This window comes from Notamacropus eugenii, chromosome 3 (assembly GCF_028372415.1).
Source record: "Notamacropus eugenii isolate mMacEug1 chromosome 3, mMacEug1.pri_v2, whole genome shotgun sequence".
NCBI classification, from domain to species: Eukaryota; Metazoa; Chordata; class Mammalia; order Diprotodontia; family Macropodidae; genus Notamacropus; species Notamacropus eugenii.
This window is the reverse complement of record NC_092874.1, coordinates 214,142,140-214,159,180: the sequence shown is the minus strand read 5'-3', so window position 1 is coordinate 214,159,180 and position 17,041 is coordinate 214,142,140. Positions and strand designations below refer to the sequence as shown.

Below are 17,041 nucleotides of genomic sequence, written 5' to 3'. Positions count from 1 at the left end.
GTGACTTGCCCAGGGTCACACAGCTAGTAAGTGTCTAAGACAAGATTTGAACTCAGGTCTTCTTGACTCCAGGCCCACTGCTTACAAACTAGAAGAGAAAAAGATGATTATATATGAAAAGACAAATCTCTACTTACGTGTGGTTTGTTTTTCCTTTAAAGTATTCAATAAATTCAGCATGTAATTTTCAAAGCTGTCCTGTTTGTTTAGGTTTTCTTCCTTCCTTCCTTCCTTCCTTCCTTCCTTCCTTCCTTCCTTCCTTCCTTCCTTCCTTCCTTCCTTCCTTCCTTCCTTCCTTCCTTCCTTCCATCCTTCCTTCCTTCCTTCCATCCTTCCTTCCTTCCTTCCATCCTTCCTTCCTTCCTTCCTTCCTTCCTTCCTTCCTTCCTTCCTTCCTTCCTTCCTTCCTTCCTTCCTTCCTTCCTTCCTTCCTTCCTTCCTTCCTTCCTTCCTTGTTTCTGTCCTTCCTTCCTTCCTCCTTTCTTTTCTTGCTTTTTATCGTTACCCTTTTCTTCCTACAAACACTCATAACAAAAACCCACAGTCAAAGGAAATCCCTACATTGACTGTTGGATGTAGTTTTGTAAACAGTATCCAACTTCATGGTGAGAAGAAGCTGGATGATATATATTTTCTAAATGGCACAATCATCAATGAATCAATCAATCAACAAGCATTCATTATGTGTGTATTGAATGCCAGGCGCTGTACTAAGTTCTGGGTCAGTCCCTGCTCTCAAGGAACTTACAGGCTAAATCTGTCACTTTGATTGGTGTGGTAGAAATTAGTACTGTAGCAGAAATACTTTCTTCAGTTTTTTACCGTTTCAGTTGATTTCATTGGCTTTCAGATAAAACCTTGTTTGTAAAGATTGTAAAGCCTTGATTATATCAGTATTTTCTCATTGTTTTCTTGTGATTTTATTGAATATTTCTCTTACTTCTAGGGATATTGTGAAATGCTCAAGAGAAAAATAAATACTATTTTTTAATTTATGGAGAGGTGGGAAATTATACAAGTTAAGAAGCCATGAAATTTAAGACTTTGTGAAGATTAGGAATGATTGCTTAAAGTACATAAAGTTCTGATTTATGGTAACTGATTTATGGTGTGGTCCGGATTTTGTGCTTTCCCCTCTCCTTGTATGCTAAATTATTTTGTTCTAAGACTTTACCTAACAAAAATTCACATATACACAGTGCCTTAAAATTTGGAGTACTTTATGTACAGCAACACCATGAAGTAAGTAGTGCAAGTATTTCTGATTTTATAGAAGAAAAAACTGAGGCCCAGAGATGTCAAGTCATTTGCTTAGAGTCATATGTTAAATATAGGACTCAAAAGTAGGACTCCTGACTACAAATGCTCTGCCCATTCCACCGTACCATGCTATTTCCCCTTCCTCAATAGTAAGTTAAAGTAGATCTTTATATTGACAGTTTGCAATGCACTGACACCATATTGCTAAAACCCAAGTTGGGCGATATTCAGTGGTTCCCTAATATCTTTGGGATCAAATAGAAACTGATATTTAAAGGTCATCACTACCTGCCCCATCCTACTTTTCAGAACTTACTATACATTATTCCCCTCTTCACACTTCATGATCCAGTCAAACTGGTGTCTCACACAGGACACTCAGTCTCTCATTTCTGTGGCTTTGCATTGGCTGTCTCCTAGGGCTGGAAGGTTAAATATATATATATATATATATATATATATATATATATATATATATATATATATATATATATATATATATATATATATGTGTGTGTATATATGATATTTAATAATATTTATTCTTTTTTCTGACTTTGGGAACCTCTGACTTCCAATAAAGATTCTGCTCCAGCACCACCTTCTGCATGAGACCTGTCTTAGTTGCTTTCCCTTGTTAGTGCCTTTCCTGACAAGGTTACATTATATCTGCTTTGTATGTGTTTTGTATTTGTTTAATATGTACTGTTCCCTCAATAAATTGTAAGTATCTTGAAGTAGAAAACATTTTAATTTTATCTTTGAATACCCATTATCTGTTACAGTGGTTGCCACTTAATAAATGCTTATTATTTGATTAATATAATACTTATTTATCCCAAATACAGTATTTGTAAAGTTATTTTTCCAGCATGTGTGATCAAACTGCTAAGGCATCCAAATTGTATCACCCAAATCTTCCATAATACTAATACCAGACATATCTAAGAAATAGATTACTAGTTTAACTTTTAATTGTGGAAAAAAAATAATATAGAAACAGTCCCATATATGGACTGAATTTACAAATAATCTCCTTGTGATTATGTTCTAATATAAAGATTGTTTTGTTGCATGCATTCAACAGAAATGACCCAACTACTGAGTTGTTTTAATATAATACGTGGTTTTACATCAAATCATATTTTTTATTTATATAACTTTGCCATGTGGATGGATCAATAGTGGTCAATTTCTTTGTTGTAAAGCATATTCTTCATGGAAAGATGCCAAACACAAGAGAACACAAATACTGCATACCTTTCTACTACTTTTAGTAGGAAACTGGCAATCTCCAATTTAAAAATAAGGTTACATTTTAAAAGTTCTTCTATGTTATTCAGCATACGATTTGTTAAGCGAGTATAGAGAACTATTGAACAATTGAATCAATAATTTGTTTCTGTTGCTTAACCAAGACATTCTGTGTTACTTATAAGTGTAAGAAAGGAAGCTTCTCTTTTTTTAAAAAAAAAAATTAGCAAGCATTTATTTGCTCCGTCAATTACTCATTGGAAGAAAAAAAGAAAGCAAATCTTCATAGCAATTTTTAATAGTTAAGTAAAGCAAATCAAATTCCTGAATTGGTCATGTCCAAAAATCTATGCGCTATTCTGCATCTTGAGTTCATCAGCTCTCTGTTGGGAGGTGGGTAGCATGCTTTTTCACGTTTCCTTTAAAATTGTTGCTGGTTTTTGAAATTGATTAAAGTTCTCAAATTTTTCAAAGATTTTTACTTCATGATTTTATTGTTGAATGCATTTTTCCTAATTTTGATCACCACAATTGGTTTGTAGTCATGTCTTCACAATTTTCTCTGAAACCATCATTTTTGTTATTTCTTATAGTGCAACAATGTTCCATTACCTTCCTATTCCATACTCTATTTAGCCATTCCCCAGTAGATAGGCATCTTCTTAATTTGTAGTTCTTTGCCACTAAAAAAAGACCTGTTATAAATATTCTTATTTTCATGTGCCTTTCCTTTGTCTTTGATATTGTTGGCATATAGACCTAGTAGTGGTATTGTTAAGTCAAAGGGAATAGTTTACTTACTTTGGGGGTATGTTTCCATGTTGTTTTCCAGAAGAGTTGGACTACCACACATTACCAATAGACAATTAATGTGCCCGGTTTCCCAAAGCCCCTCTAGAATTTTGCTTTTTTGTCATCTTTGCCAATCTGATGAATGTGAAATGAAACCACAAAGTTGTTTCAACTTGCATTTCCTTATTGTTAGTAATTTGATCGTTTATTTATTTTAATAATGCTTTATTTTTCCTCATTTACATGTAAAATTTTTAAAAACATTTTTCAAAAGTTTTGAGTTTCAAATTCTACCTCTTACCCTTCCCCCTTTCTAAGTTAGCAAACTATTTACTATATATAGGTTATACTTGGGCAATCATGTAAAACATTTCCGTATTAATCATTTTGTACAGGAAGACTTAAACAAGAAAGCGAGAGAGAAAAAAAGTATACTTCAGTCTGTATTCAGACAACATCAATTCTTTCTCTAGAGACAGATAGCATTTTTCATCATGAAACCTATGGGATTGTCTTGGATCATTGTATTACTGAGAATAGCTAAGCCATTCACAATTGGTCATTGTACAATATTGCTGTTACCGTATACAATGTTTTCCTGGTTCTTTTCATTTCACTTTGTATCAGTTCATGTAAATCTTTTCAGGTTTTCCTGAAATCATCCTGCTTGTCATTTCTTATAGCATAAGAATATTCCATTACAATCATGTACCAGAACTTGTTCAATCAATCATTCCACAGTTGATGGGCATCCCCTCCATTTCCAATTCTTAGCCACCACAAAAAGAGCTGCTATAGACACTTTTGTACAAATAGATACTCTCCCCCCTTTTATGTCTTTGGGATATAGACCTAGCAGTGGTATTGCTAGATCAAAGGGTATGCACAGTTTTATAGCTCTTTGAGCATAGTCTCAAACTGCTCTCCAGAATGGTTGGATCAGTTCACAACTCCACCAGCAGGGCTTGCTCCTCAAACTGCAGTGCTTTTGATGGAAGTGTTAATCCAATGCTAGGCATGACTGGGTAGGTTCTTCAGGTGCTGGGCATGGCTGCTTCTTTACTGAGCTGGAAAGGTAACTTAGCCTTTGGGCTGCTGCTGGACTAAACAGGAAAGTTCTTTTGCCCCTGAGAAACTGCCGCCTATTACTGGGTAGGCAGCTTTGGTGTTGGGCAGTTCCTGAACCTTGGGACTGGGCTGGGCTTTTTGCAGTGCTACTTAGCTCCTACTTCTGGGCCAGGTAGCTTGGTTGGCCACTGAGCTTTTTTTTTTAGGATTTGGCATCTCTGATGGACAGTCATCCATTGGTTTCTGTAGTGCCACTCTTTGATGAGAAGGTACAATCTCTGCTTTTTTCAGGTATTGCCTGTATAGTACTCTCTTCAGAGTGTTAGCCATATATAGCCTTGCCTCTGAACTTTGTCACCTCCTTTCTTGAGGAGGTATTAGAAATCTAATTTCTTTATTTCAATATTTCTTCCAGTTTTAGAGCAAGGGTTTATGATGATCAGCCAGAAAAATCCAAATGCTTCCTAGATTTCTTTGGAGTCTTGTGCAGATGAATATTTTGGGAGAAAGCAGACTGTGTACTAGAACAAGTTGTTTTTGCTAGCCTTTTCATATGTAGTTGAGCTATTCAAGCTTCAGAACCCTTCCTCAGAGGAGAAGTCTTTTTCTTTTCTTTTCTTTTCTTTTTTCCCCCGCCCATATAGCCCGTTCTTTTTACTAGGATTCTTCACCATCATCTTTGCTGCACTCTTACCCAGACAGGTCCATTAAAACAAATATATCAGGTCAGAATGCAGAAGGGCATGACTAACACTTTCTTCTATCAGCTTTTGGTTCAGAATACCACTCAGTTCCATCTGCTTGCTCTAGGTCCCCTGGGCAGAGTTTATCACTGGATTGCCTGGAATTTGGAGCTCGCCTTTGCAGGAAATGAAGAAATCTTCAGCATAGTGCATACTAGTTCAGTATCAAAGGCTTTTAACTTGGTATGTTTCACATTGTGGCTCCTTGCAATAGTCTAATAATCTTTGGTTATCAGTTGTTATTCCTTCTTTAAATAATACACAGTGTTCAGTTTTCATTTTATTTCCTTTACAGCTTTATTGGTGGCATGTTATAATCTTTGGTCTAGCGTGGCAATTAACACAGAAGGTAGTATCCTCAAAGCGTACTACATGCACTGTCAAAGTGCCATATTTTTAACCAAAAAAACTATTTTAGATATAGTTGGTAGCAGTTTTGAGGTTGTAGAAACTAAAGCTTCTTTGCAGTGATGATGTTTGTCCCTCTCCCAATCCTTCGCAACTGATATGTGTTACCATTACTGAGAAATGAAGATTCACATTTCCCCAAAACCTAAAGGCACAAACACAGTACTATCCTGAAATGTAGGAGAGAATTCTAATAAGCATTGAATTGGATTTCTTTTTTCCCCTTTTGCAGCTGCCTTCTAACCTAATTCTCATTGTTTATTCATGGGATGAAAGAAATGTTTTTAAGCATTCCCAACGGATACAAGTGATTTATATATTTTTAAAAAACCCACACTGGCTTAACGAGAGTTGCTAGGAAACTTGCAGTTTGAAGATAAAATCCCCTACTGAGCTTGTCTTCGGCTGGGTAATAAAAATGTGTGATGGTAGCGTGCCCTAATTTTCAAACTCGAAAAGTAATCTGTTACCTTGGCATGTATGCAAAAGGAATGAGTTACAGGCCTAATTTCATTTCTGGAATTGAAATTATTTTAATGTTTTACTAAAAGTGTCACATATTCTCAAGTTTTTATTATTTAAAAGGAATGACAGAGCAAAAGACATAACAATTCACAAAATAACAAAATGGAAACTCTTTAAACCATTAAAAAGAGATTGTTAAATGTTATCAAAATGTTTATGGAATGATTTATAGATAATTCTTATGGATAGAATCATTGACCTAAATCAAAAATTTCAAAACATTTAATAATGACAAGGAGCAAAACTAATAAATAATGGGGTATCCTTACTGATACTGAAATGATTTAAAAAGAAACAAAATGACAACCATTACCAATTTAGATATTAAGAGAAATATTTAAAAGATTTTATTCTATCTTTGAACTTTATTTTCCTGTTATTATTTCTAAGAGAAATTGGTCAGTTGGGATATTTTTTTTGTCTGTCAACTTCTGGTTATTTTTCTGGAGAATCTAAAATTGAAGGTCCTGTTGTGTAAACTTTAGGAATAAGAGCATTGTATTCCCTTCCCCTCATCAACACCTCCCCCCAAAGTCTTACTTATAACCCAGACCCCACAGACATTGTTCAGGGGGAGCAACCTTACTGGGCAAGGGAACCACCATTGCTATCTCCAGTAGTACCAACTGCTGACATACTGCCACCAAAAAGGAAAGAAACTAGACTAACTGTAGCAGTAAGGTATCCTGCGGTAGAGACACAAGTCAACAAGCACTAGGTGGGTGAAACCTCTGCTACCTCCTTGACCACATCACCTCTCAGACCCAGATGAAGAAAATCTCAGTATTTTGCTCCCCAAAGCCCCCAAAATAGCAGCTCCCCTAAGACTATCCACCTTGTTTCTAACCTGACAGACTACCATCCATAATCTATGGAGCAAGATTTGTGGATAAAGAGACAAGCAAACATCACCTACAACTGACCAACTACCAATTATGGGTAGGTAACCCCTGTAGAACACTAAAGTTTCAATACAACAGTAACCCTGCTTCCTACTCAGTTCCCACAGACATCATCTAGGAAACCAATCCTTCTTGAGGTGTAACTTGATAACTGCCTGCAGTCATCCATTCTGCCTCAGAGACTACAACTTCTGAAGACCCAGAAAAGAAAGTTCTCATCCTAACATCACTGAAATGTTAAATAGCTCATCATTATAAATAGATATAGTATTATCAGTGGAAATGACACTACAGAAGATTCATTACCTTCTCCCTTACCACTACAGGTGAGCATTTCCATCCTGTAGCTGAAACCACATATGTATGTTGTCAGCTTCTATTAGAATGTGAGCAGGGCCTTTCTGACATTTCTCTTTGTATCCATAGTACTTTGAATATAATTAGGACCTAATCAATGCTTTTTCATTTATTCATTCCTGCAAAAATTCTCATGTTTTTCTCTTTATACGTGTTCATTCTTATGATGTTTATATTACTGAAGTAAAATAATGGAAAAAGAAAAGAGATTTGTAAAATGAGTCAATAAATTTATACAAAACTGGAGTTTCTATCTATAGGTGGGATTTTTCATGTTTAGGCAAAAGGATTTTTTTAAAGGATGGTTGATTTTGATAGACACTGCAAGGTATTTGTTGACCTTATTATGAGCACATCAAGAGGCAAATGAGCTGCCATTTCTCCTCCAAATAAAACAGTTCCTAAGAATGTGGCCAATAGAGGGAGGAGATGGTCTTTACTTACCATAGAAAAAGGGGGAAAGACAGTAATGTACAGAAAGGACATTCTGCAAGGGAAAAGGAGCAAAAATTTGGCTTCCCCTAGTAACCACTCCTCCAACTTATAGCATCATGTTTAACATGACAAGGGCCTATGGACCTGTGCAAACTTTCATTAGAAACCTCTTGAAAGTAATTCTAAAATCAGATTAATGCAAAAATTTTCAAAACACTTGAAAAAACCAGCCTGCTGTGCTATGTCCTCCACTAAAAACATCTCTTCATAATAGAAATACTATCTGTTCCATTAATAGATTTGTCTTCAAAGGCATGTTAATTGAAAAATATCAATGAGAAGAAGCTCTCTAGATTGTAATTGCAATAATTCTTTATTTCAGTTACATTTTAGCCCTCATTGCTGTAGAAAAAGAGCACTAACACAAAAACAGTTGATTCTATGGATAATAAAGGTCACCTTTTAATTATTGTTCTTTTGGATTCCTCTGTAAACTGTGACACTGTTAATTCAGAGTTAATGCCCTGTCTGGGTTTGAGTTTAGTCAAAGAGGAATGTGTAACCTTTTCTTTTCATAGATTATGAGTATAACCCTGCAACACTCACAGACTGGTGGCTTGTGTTACATGAGTAATATGAAGACAATTGCTTCTTCTAACAATAGCCCTTCTACTTTATAATCATACATCTAACTCCTCTATTGTCCAATGCAAATATTAAATCATTGAAAATGGTAGTAAGATATCATGAGGAAAAAAAATAATGGTGATTATGTTTAATTTGTTTTACTTCCTTCCAGACCTTATTACAGTATAGTTTCCCAATGGAATTTACAGATATGTGTCTGATTAAGAATTTAAAGACAACACATTGACTAATATCTAATGATACATTTATAATCCCTGTAGTTCAATCTGACCATCTTCTCACCAGGCTTTAGTATTGGAGTTATTTGGTTAGACTCTTTGACTATTACAGTTTTGGTCAGGATAATAATAAGCATCTTATATGACTATGCTGAAACATAAAAATGAAACTTATTGTATAATTTCTTATCATATAGGAAAAACATGAAAATTTCCACTCCATATTTCTCTATGGAAATAGTGAGGCACAGAAAGAGTCTGACTTAAAAGGATCATGTGATTTCCCTATCTTAGCATTGAAAAATTGAAATGTCATCTTAGTCAGCAAGCATTTATTGAGCACTTACTTTGGCCATGCATTTTGCTGAGTCTGGGGATACGGAAAAAAGCAAAAACAGTTTCTGTTTCCAAGAAGACAGTATATAAGTAAGTAAGTAGAGATGGAAAGTAATCTCAGACGAGCAGCCATTGGAATGGGGGATGAGTAGAGGAAGAAGACCAAGAAAGGTTTTTTGCAAAGGTTGAATTTAAGATGGAATTCTTGAAAGAAGTCAGTGAAGCTAAAAGGCATAAGTAAAGGTGCAGAACACTCAAACAATGGGGAATAAACTTATTTAGGTGACTCCCGATCCCCTCCAGGATCAGATTCAAAATTTTCTATTTGCCATTCAAAGCCTTCATAACCTAACTCCCCTACCTTTCCTATTTTCTTATACCTTAAACCCTCCTCCCTCTGGATATGCTTAGATCCAATGACATTGGCATTTTTGCTCTTCCACAGACAAGATATTCCAATTTCTTGTCACAGGCATTTTTTTGGGCTATCTGTAATTCTTGTAATAGAGGACACTTGATACCCCTTACTTTCCTGGCTTCCTTCAAGTTCCAGTTGAAATTCTAACTTCTAATAATAATAATGATAATGATAATTTTTTTTGTTGTTTTGTCAGCTTTTTTGTCTGACTCCTCATGGCCTCATTTGGGATTTTATTGGCAAAGATACTGAAATAGTTTGCCATTTCCTTCTTACTTTTACAGATGAGGAAACTGAGGACAATGAGGGTTCACATAGCTAGTAAGCATGAGAACAGATTTGAAATCTGACTTCAGGGCTGGCACTGTACCCACTGTGCCACCTAGCTGCCCCAATAATAATAATAGCTAATATTTTTGTAGTGCTTACTATGTGTCAGGCACTCTGCTAAGCACTTTCCAAGTACTATCTCATTTTATCCTCATAACGACCTTGAGAGGTAGGTGTTAATTGTTATTCTCATTTTATAGATGAAGAAAATGAGAAAAATAAAGATTAGGTGATTTCCCCAGGGTTAGATAACTAGTAAGTATCTGAAATTGGATTTGAACTTGTGTCTTCCCAACTCCAGGCTCAATACACTGTGCCACCTAGTGCCTTTCCCAACTCCTCTTAACTTTAGTGTCTTTTGTTAATTACTTCCTATTTATCCTATATATAGCTTGTTCATATGTATTTGTTTGCTTGTTGTCTCACCCATTAGATAGTCTCTACCCTTGAAGAGGTTTCTGTCTTTTACCTTTCTTTATATCCTCAGTACTTAGCCACATAGTAGGTGCTTAATAAATAAATCACATGATAGCATTACTACAATAACATTACAAGTAGTAATATTATGACAAACCACATAATAGATGTTTAGTAAGTTATTCTTGACTGTGTGGCTGGTTGACTTAATTTTGAATTGATAATAGCTATGTACTGTGACTGTTGTGGCTTACTGTCCCTGAGCCATGCTGTTATATATGCCTCCCAGGATTCCTGGAAACCTTGAGGTTTCTGGATTATCTCTTCCCTACTTCCATAGGCATAAATCCCTATATGCTGTATTCTTCTCATCTGTTATGGGCCTATATCTGGTACCCTAGTTCCATTTAACCACTTAACATTGATTGGCTTATACAAAAGAATATTTACATCAAAGGTACAGTAGGAACAAAGTACATACATTTTCCTTAACTTCACGGGCATAATTTCCTTTAATACAAGTTTAGTCTCAGGGTGGAATAGGCTCCCCTTAACTGAGTTCCTACATAGAATTGGTCCTACCAAATTCATATCCACATGCAGCATGACTGGTCAAAGAGTCTGCAATTCTCCATATGGTTAGAACCAGTTGCAAAATGTACCACTTGTTTCACAGTCTCTCTAATAAAGGCACTTTCCTTACCTGCAATCAGAACTGTAACAATTTTGCTGCTTCCAGAAGCAAAGGATATAAGTGATTCATGTAATCTTCAGAAATCCACTATGTTGGAAGAGCTTTGATTCCATGTGAGTTTGAATTTTGATGATTGTGGGTGACCAAGAAGCTATGTCAAGGGAAGCAATGGCCAATTAGGTCCCAGGGATAACTTTGTTGCCTTTTAGCAAAAACTAATTCCTACTTTGGGGAAACAGGAAACCATGCTCCTATCAAGAAAGGAATCCTCAGCAACTCCAGCACTCTCGGAGGTGACCACTGGCTAGAATATGGGGCTAACCCTTGGCCCGGCTTTTCAGAAGACTTAAAGGAAGACAGTGTAAGAGCTAAATGTAACAATGACTATTCAGCAATCATGCAAACTATTTGATGTTCAGTGTTTAAATCTTAACTAGCAGACTATGATAGTAGTTATTACTGCTGTTAGGTTAGCTTACCTAAGTTTCTGCCAATATGTGCTGAGTAAAACACAAGGAATAAGTATGTAAGGAAGAATTTCAATTCAGGTCTCTTGTCTTATACTATATTTACTTTGCCACTCTGCATTTTAAAATATAAGCCAAGGATAATTTCTCTATCTACATGCATACTATAGTTGTATTTCAGGTTTGCTTCCTTTTTGAGTCAAACCAGTTCCTTGAGGTCACTTCTGTGTGGTTGAATGCATAAAAACTGATATCTATTGTGCTACTTACCATACCCATTTTTGAGTATGAAAGTATCAGAAGTGTGGATTTTGCAATTTATTTTTTGCGGTTTGCTTACAGCAGACCATGGGAACTTATCTATGGTCTTCATTTCTTACTTAAAAAACAAACAAACAAAGCTTTTAAGCAGACCTGCAATGTTTTCTTGATTGTGGCATGAATTTAGACAGTCAATTTAAAATCCATATGGACTACATGTTCGTAGATAAGACCTGCCTGATGGCCCAAAAACTCTGAGTTACTGGTTTCAAGTGCTTTAATTTGAGAAATATTATGTATCTTAATTTGTTTCATTTTAAACTAGGTTGCTTATCTTAATGAGGAGGGCGAATGTGAACCTCCATTTGGATTTCCTGAGATGTTGCAAAAGTAATTTTCTGGTACCCTATGTGTTTCAGGGACCCAGAAAAATGTTCAACCTGGACAGTTTGATTTCTCACCTGGAGAGAACCCTATTTAATATTTGGTTCTGACACATGGCCATCTTTACATTGCTTCCTATTCTGTGGACCCTTCACAACTTTGAGAAAACCCTAGATTATTTAGACATAGATCCAAAAAAAAAGTATTATGCTAAAGTGGATGAGGCTGGAGAATCTTTAGCTAAACACAAGACAACTAAATTGCTCACCATGACATTTCATATTATAGACAATATTATAAGGAGACTTCTAGCACTGTCACATAGCCAAGGGCATAGGTGAAGATAAGTAAGACTGTTAAGGTATGGGCATTCCATACCAAGGTACTGGTACCATTGATGTTGACCTCATATGAAGTGTTATGGCTGGTTCCACAGAGGTAGCTTTAACCTAGCCCAATCCTTGTATACATGTAATATGATCTTTTATTTTGCCTTCTAGATATTTCATGCTCCTTTAAGGTTGCATTGATTTCAAGCTATACTCTTAAGAAACTAATATAGAATTACCATACATTTGACAAGAGAAAGAGGAGCCCAAATGTGTACAGGATGTACTAATGTCCTCTGTATAGAGAAAGATTATTCAGTCTTATATTTAAGTAAATAAAATTCCATAGGTGGCATTGTCTTTAAACTTTTTTTACCTTTTAAAATTTTTTATTAATTTATTTATTTTTAGTTTTCAACAACCATTTCTCAAGATTTTGAGTTCTAAATTTTCTCCCCATCTCTCCCCTCCCCCCACCACAAGATGGCATGCATTCTGATTACACCCTCCCCTAATCTATCCTCTCTTCTGTCACAAGTCCCCTTTCTCTTATCCCTTTCCCCTCTTTTCCTTGTAGGGCAAAATAGAGTTCTCTACCCCATTGCCTGTATGTCCTATTTCCCAGTTATATGTAAAAACAAATTTTAACATTCATTTTCAAAATTTTGAGTTCCAAATCCTCTCCTATCCACCCCCACTCCCATTGAGAAGTCAAGCAATTTGACAAAGGCTATACATGTGAAATCATGCAGAACACTTCCATAACTCATGTTGTGAAAGACTAACTATATTTCCCTCCATCCTATCCCACCCCCCAGTTATTCTATTCTCTCCTTTTATTTTGTCCATCCTCAAAAGTGTTTGCTTCTGATTACCCCTTCCTCCCTATTTGCCCTCTCTTCTATCCTTCCACCCCTCTTATCCTATTCCCCATATTTTCCTGTACAGTAAGATAGATTTTCATACCCAATAGAGTGTGTATGTTATTCCCTCCTTGAGCAAAATCTGATGAGAATAAGGTTCACTCATTCTGTCTCACCTTCCCCTTCTTCCCCTCCATTGTAAAAGTTTTTTCTTGCTTCATTTATGACATAAGTTACCCCATTCTATTTCTCCCTTTATCCTTCTCCCAATATGTTCCCTTCTCATCCCTTAATTTTATTTTTAGATATCATCCCTTCATATTCAATTCACCCTGTTTCCCCCTTATACACACACACACACACACACACACTCATATATGTATATACATTCCCTCCAATTACCCTAATACTGAGTGAGAAAAGTCTCAAGTTACAAATATTATCTCTCTATGTAGGAATGTAAACAGTTCAACTTTAGGAAGTCCCTTATGATTTCTCTTTCCTGTTTACCTTTTCGTGCTTCTCTTGATTCTTGTATTTGAAAGTCCAATTTTCTATTCATCTCTGGTCTTATCATCAAGAATATTTGAAAGACCTCTATTTCATTGAATGACCATTTTTTCCCGCTGAAGTATTATACTCAGTTTTGCTGGGTGAGTGATTCTTTGTTTTAATCCTAGCTCCTTTGACCTCTGGAATATCATATTCCAAGCCCCCTGATTCCTTAATGTAGAAACTGCTAAATATTGTATTTTTCTGATTGTGTTTCCACAATACTCAATTTGTTTCTTTCTGACTGCTTGCAATATTTTCTCCTTGACTGGGAACTCTGAAATTTAGCTACAATATTCCTATAAGGTTTCCTTTTAGGGTCTCTTTCAGGAGGTGATCAGTGAATTCTTTCAAGATTTATTTTACCCTCTGGTTCTAAAAATCAGGGGAGTTTTCCTGGATAGTTTCTTGAAAGATTGCAGTTACCCACAATGTATAGAGAAAAACTTAAGTGAGGGATATGTATATATGATAATGATATTACAATAAGCCTCTGTACATCATAAGTTTACTCTAGATCATTTCTTTACTATTATTGCACATATGTCTACTTAGGGAACATCTCTTCTATTGTTTCGGGTTCCCATCCTCCTTGGGCATCCTGGTGGTGCTGCTTTCCAATTGGCTAAGTATTGTGGTCCTCTAAGGCTAGATGGATGTGGTTGTGGTTGAGTACATGGACATACCTGCTGTTTCTTGGGAAATATAAGGAATAGGACTGGGGGCAGTGGCTAGCTAGAGGCAGTGGCTGAGATCCCATCACATAGACATGCCTGCTATTTCTGTGAGAAATGTGAGTTTGTGGACCCACCTGTTGTGCTAGTGAGCAGTAAGGGATATATGAAGAAATTGGGATATTGAATGTGTGTGTGTGTGTGTGTGTGTGTGTGTGTGTGTGTGTGTGTGTGAGTTTTGAGTTGCTAGATAGATGAAGTGGGCCTGCTGTTCATTGGGGCCTATAAGGAAGTTAGTATATTGGGACTGGGGGCAGCTTTATTAGGAGTCCATCAAAATCTCCAATGGCAAGAGAAATATAAATCAAAACAGTTTGGAAGTTTTACCTCACACAAAACGATTTGAAAAAGATAAAAGAAACAGCCAATGCTGGAAGGGCTATATAAATATTGGCTCATTGATAAGCTAATATTGATATACTGTTATTGGAGAAAATTACTGGAATCAAGCAAAAAAAAAATGAGTGAAATATTTTTACCCTTTAACTCAGAGATACTAAATATTAACAATAGCACTTTGGTGGGAACAAGAAACCAGAACTAAAATAGATGCCCACTGATTGAGGAACAGCAAACAAATTGTCATACAGGTATAAAATACTACCTAAGAAATGATTAATAAGAAAAATTCTAAGAGTAATGAGAAAATTCAAATGAACTCATGTAGAGTGAAGAAAGTGGAACCAGGTGAAAGGTCTATATCAAATGACTACAACAGTGAACATGGAAAGAAAAAATATGCAAATGAATGCTGTGTGATTATGATTTCTAAGCTTCCCCAAAATAGAGTTGTGAAAATACATCTCCTTCTTTTCATCAAAGAGATGGGGGACTGTGGGTGTGGAACATCGCATATACTGTGGAAAACAACTTGTGTGTTTGTAGGTTTTGCTGATTTAAAAAAATTTGTTACTAAGGATAATAATGAAAATTATAATATGCTAGCTATCATTAGGAATGTCTTACTAGGTGAGGAGAAGGGAAGAGATGAAGGTGATATAAAAAGAACACACATAGTCAGTTTTGAGAATATTCAGTTAAGTGTAGTACCTCAATTTCTAATAATGCCAGCCAGTATGCATTTAGGATTGGGTTAATTCAGATTAATACAACAAACCAAACTCCCTCCCACTCTTTCAAAGATTTTTTTTTACAATAATGAAATTGGAAATTTGTATATGGCAAAGAAAGAGTGAGTACAACTTGCTCTTACAAAATCATTACATATCAAAGAAAAAGCGGTGATGTTGAGGAGAAAAAGGTAAATGGGAGAAGGGATGCTGTCAGCAGCAGGGGAGCCAAGCGTCAAAGCAGATGTGGTTAAAGATTGGATGGCTAATATCAGTTTTTTGTAAATGTTAACACTTCCTTACCCACACTACCTGAAGGCCAGGTATATTACATTTCACTCTTCTCTCAGGGTTTTTTTTGATATCCTTATGAGCATTACTAGCTTTCTAACAGTGTCTCTAGCAATGGTATTCTTCAAGTGTAGGTAGTGTTTCCATTCACCCCAGTTCCATTTAGCCATTAACTGTCAAATTAGTTTTTACAAAGAAGTGTTTATTTCAAAAGGTATAATCACAAAAATACAAACTTGCCTCCATATATATAGGGCTTAATTCTCCTCCTCCCTTGTACTGCCTATCTCTTGAACTCAGTCCTAGTTTTAAGTCCAAAATCCACCTTGGGTTCCAGGCCTAGGCACCCTGGTTTCTTGGGGCTGGCTGCAACCTCCTGTCTGGAATCTCAGCTACAAGGTCACCATGTATTGAACACTGGTCTAGTGGTCATGGGCATGCAGAACTCAGTCCAGAAAGGGAGTGATCCTTTCAGTCTAGCCAATTTCAATTTCAGTTCTGGCTATGCAGCTGATCAAAGGAGGCTACACCCACTCATCAGGTAGGAGACATAGAATGCCTCCATATCTGGAGATCTAGGCTTGCCCAGGCAAGCCCCTTCAGGGTGCCTCCATGTTGGATACCTAGATTTGCTACAAAGTCCGCTTACATTAAAACATGAGAGAAGTTGAAACTACTCTCTTAACACTTCATCTTTAGCCTAACTCTACACTATAAAAACAACTCCTACAGGGACCATGTGTTCTGATAAGCCAGGAACTTGGGCTTCCTCCTCCTATTCAAAAACAGCTTCTCTGGAAAGGTGTCAAAGCAAATGCCCCAACATACACAAGGAGGGCCTCCTATCCCAGGTTTTTAGATCTGCTTTTCTAAAAGGAAAGATAGCTTTTGAGGAGTCAACAATCACTTTAATCAAACACAGGTATCATTCACTTAGTTCAGAGGAAAAAGTCAGCACCCTGAACTTCAGAGAAAATACAGAGAAATCAAAATCAACGGGCATGCTTCCAACAGTCTGACATCAGTGATACAAGCATCATAGATCAACAGACAGATCCAACTGTCTAACCATTACATATATGCATAGTTACCAGACCAAACCAACATCTGGGTTTTCAAAACCAGGAGCCCGCTTAGTGGTTTTCCAAAGTCTCATCTGACACACAAAGCTTCTTCCAAACACTAAGCCCCAAAGTAAAACTGCACCTCAGAGTCTTTATACACTTTTTAGTGCCAGAGGGTACCACAGCCAAAAGATATGGGCCTTCCTACAAATCTTCCCAAG

The 17,041-nt window shown here is 36.3% G+C and overlaps 1 protein-coding gene across 3 annotated transcripts in view; it reads left to right on the top strand.

Annotated features, from left to right (window-relative positions):
- CNTN1 (contactin 1) overlaps positions 1–17,041 on the top strand; it is a 284,489-nt gene that overhangs the window by 77,678 nt on the left and 189,770 nt on the right. The window contains exon 2 of one of the 3 annotated variants that reach the window (XM_072654329.1): positions 6,905–6,989. The exons of the other annotated variants lie outside the window; for them this stretch is intronic. The gene's annotated coding sequence lies outside the window, so the exon portion shown is untranslated. The remainder of the gene's footprint in view (positions 1–6,904; positions 6,990–17,041) is intronic. 3 annotated transcript variants of the gene reach the window in all.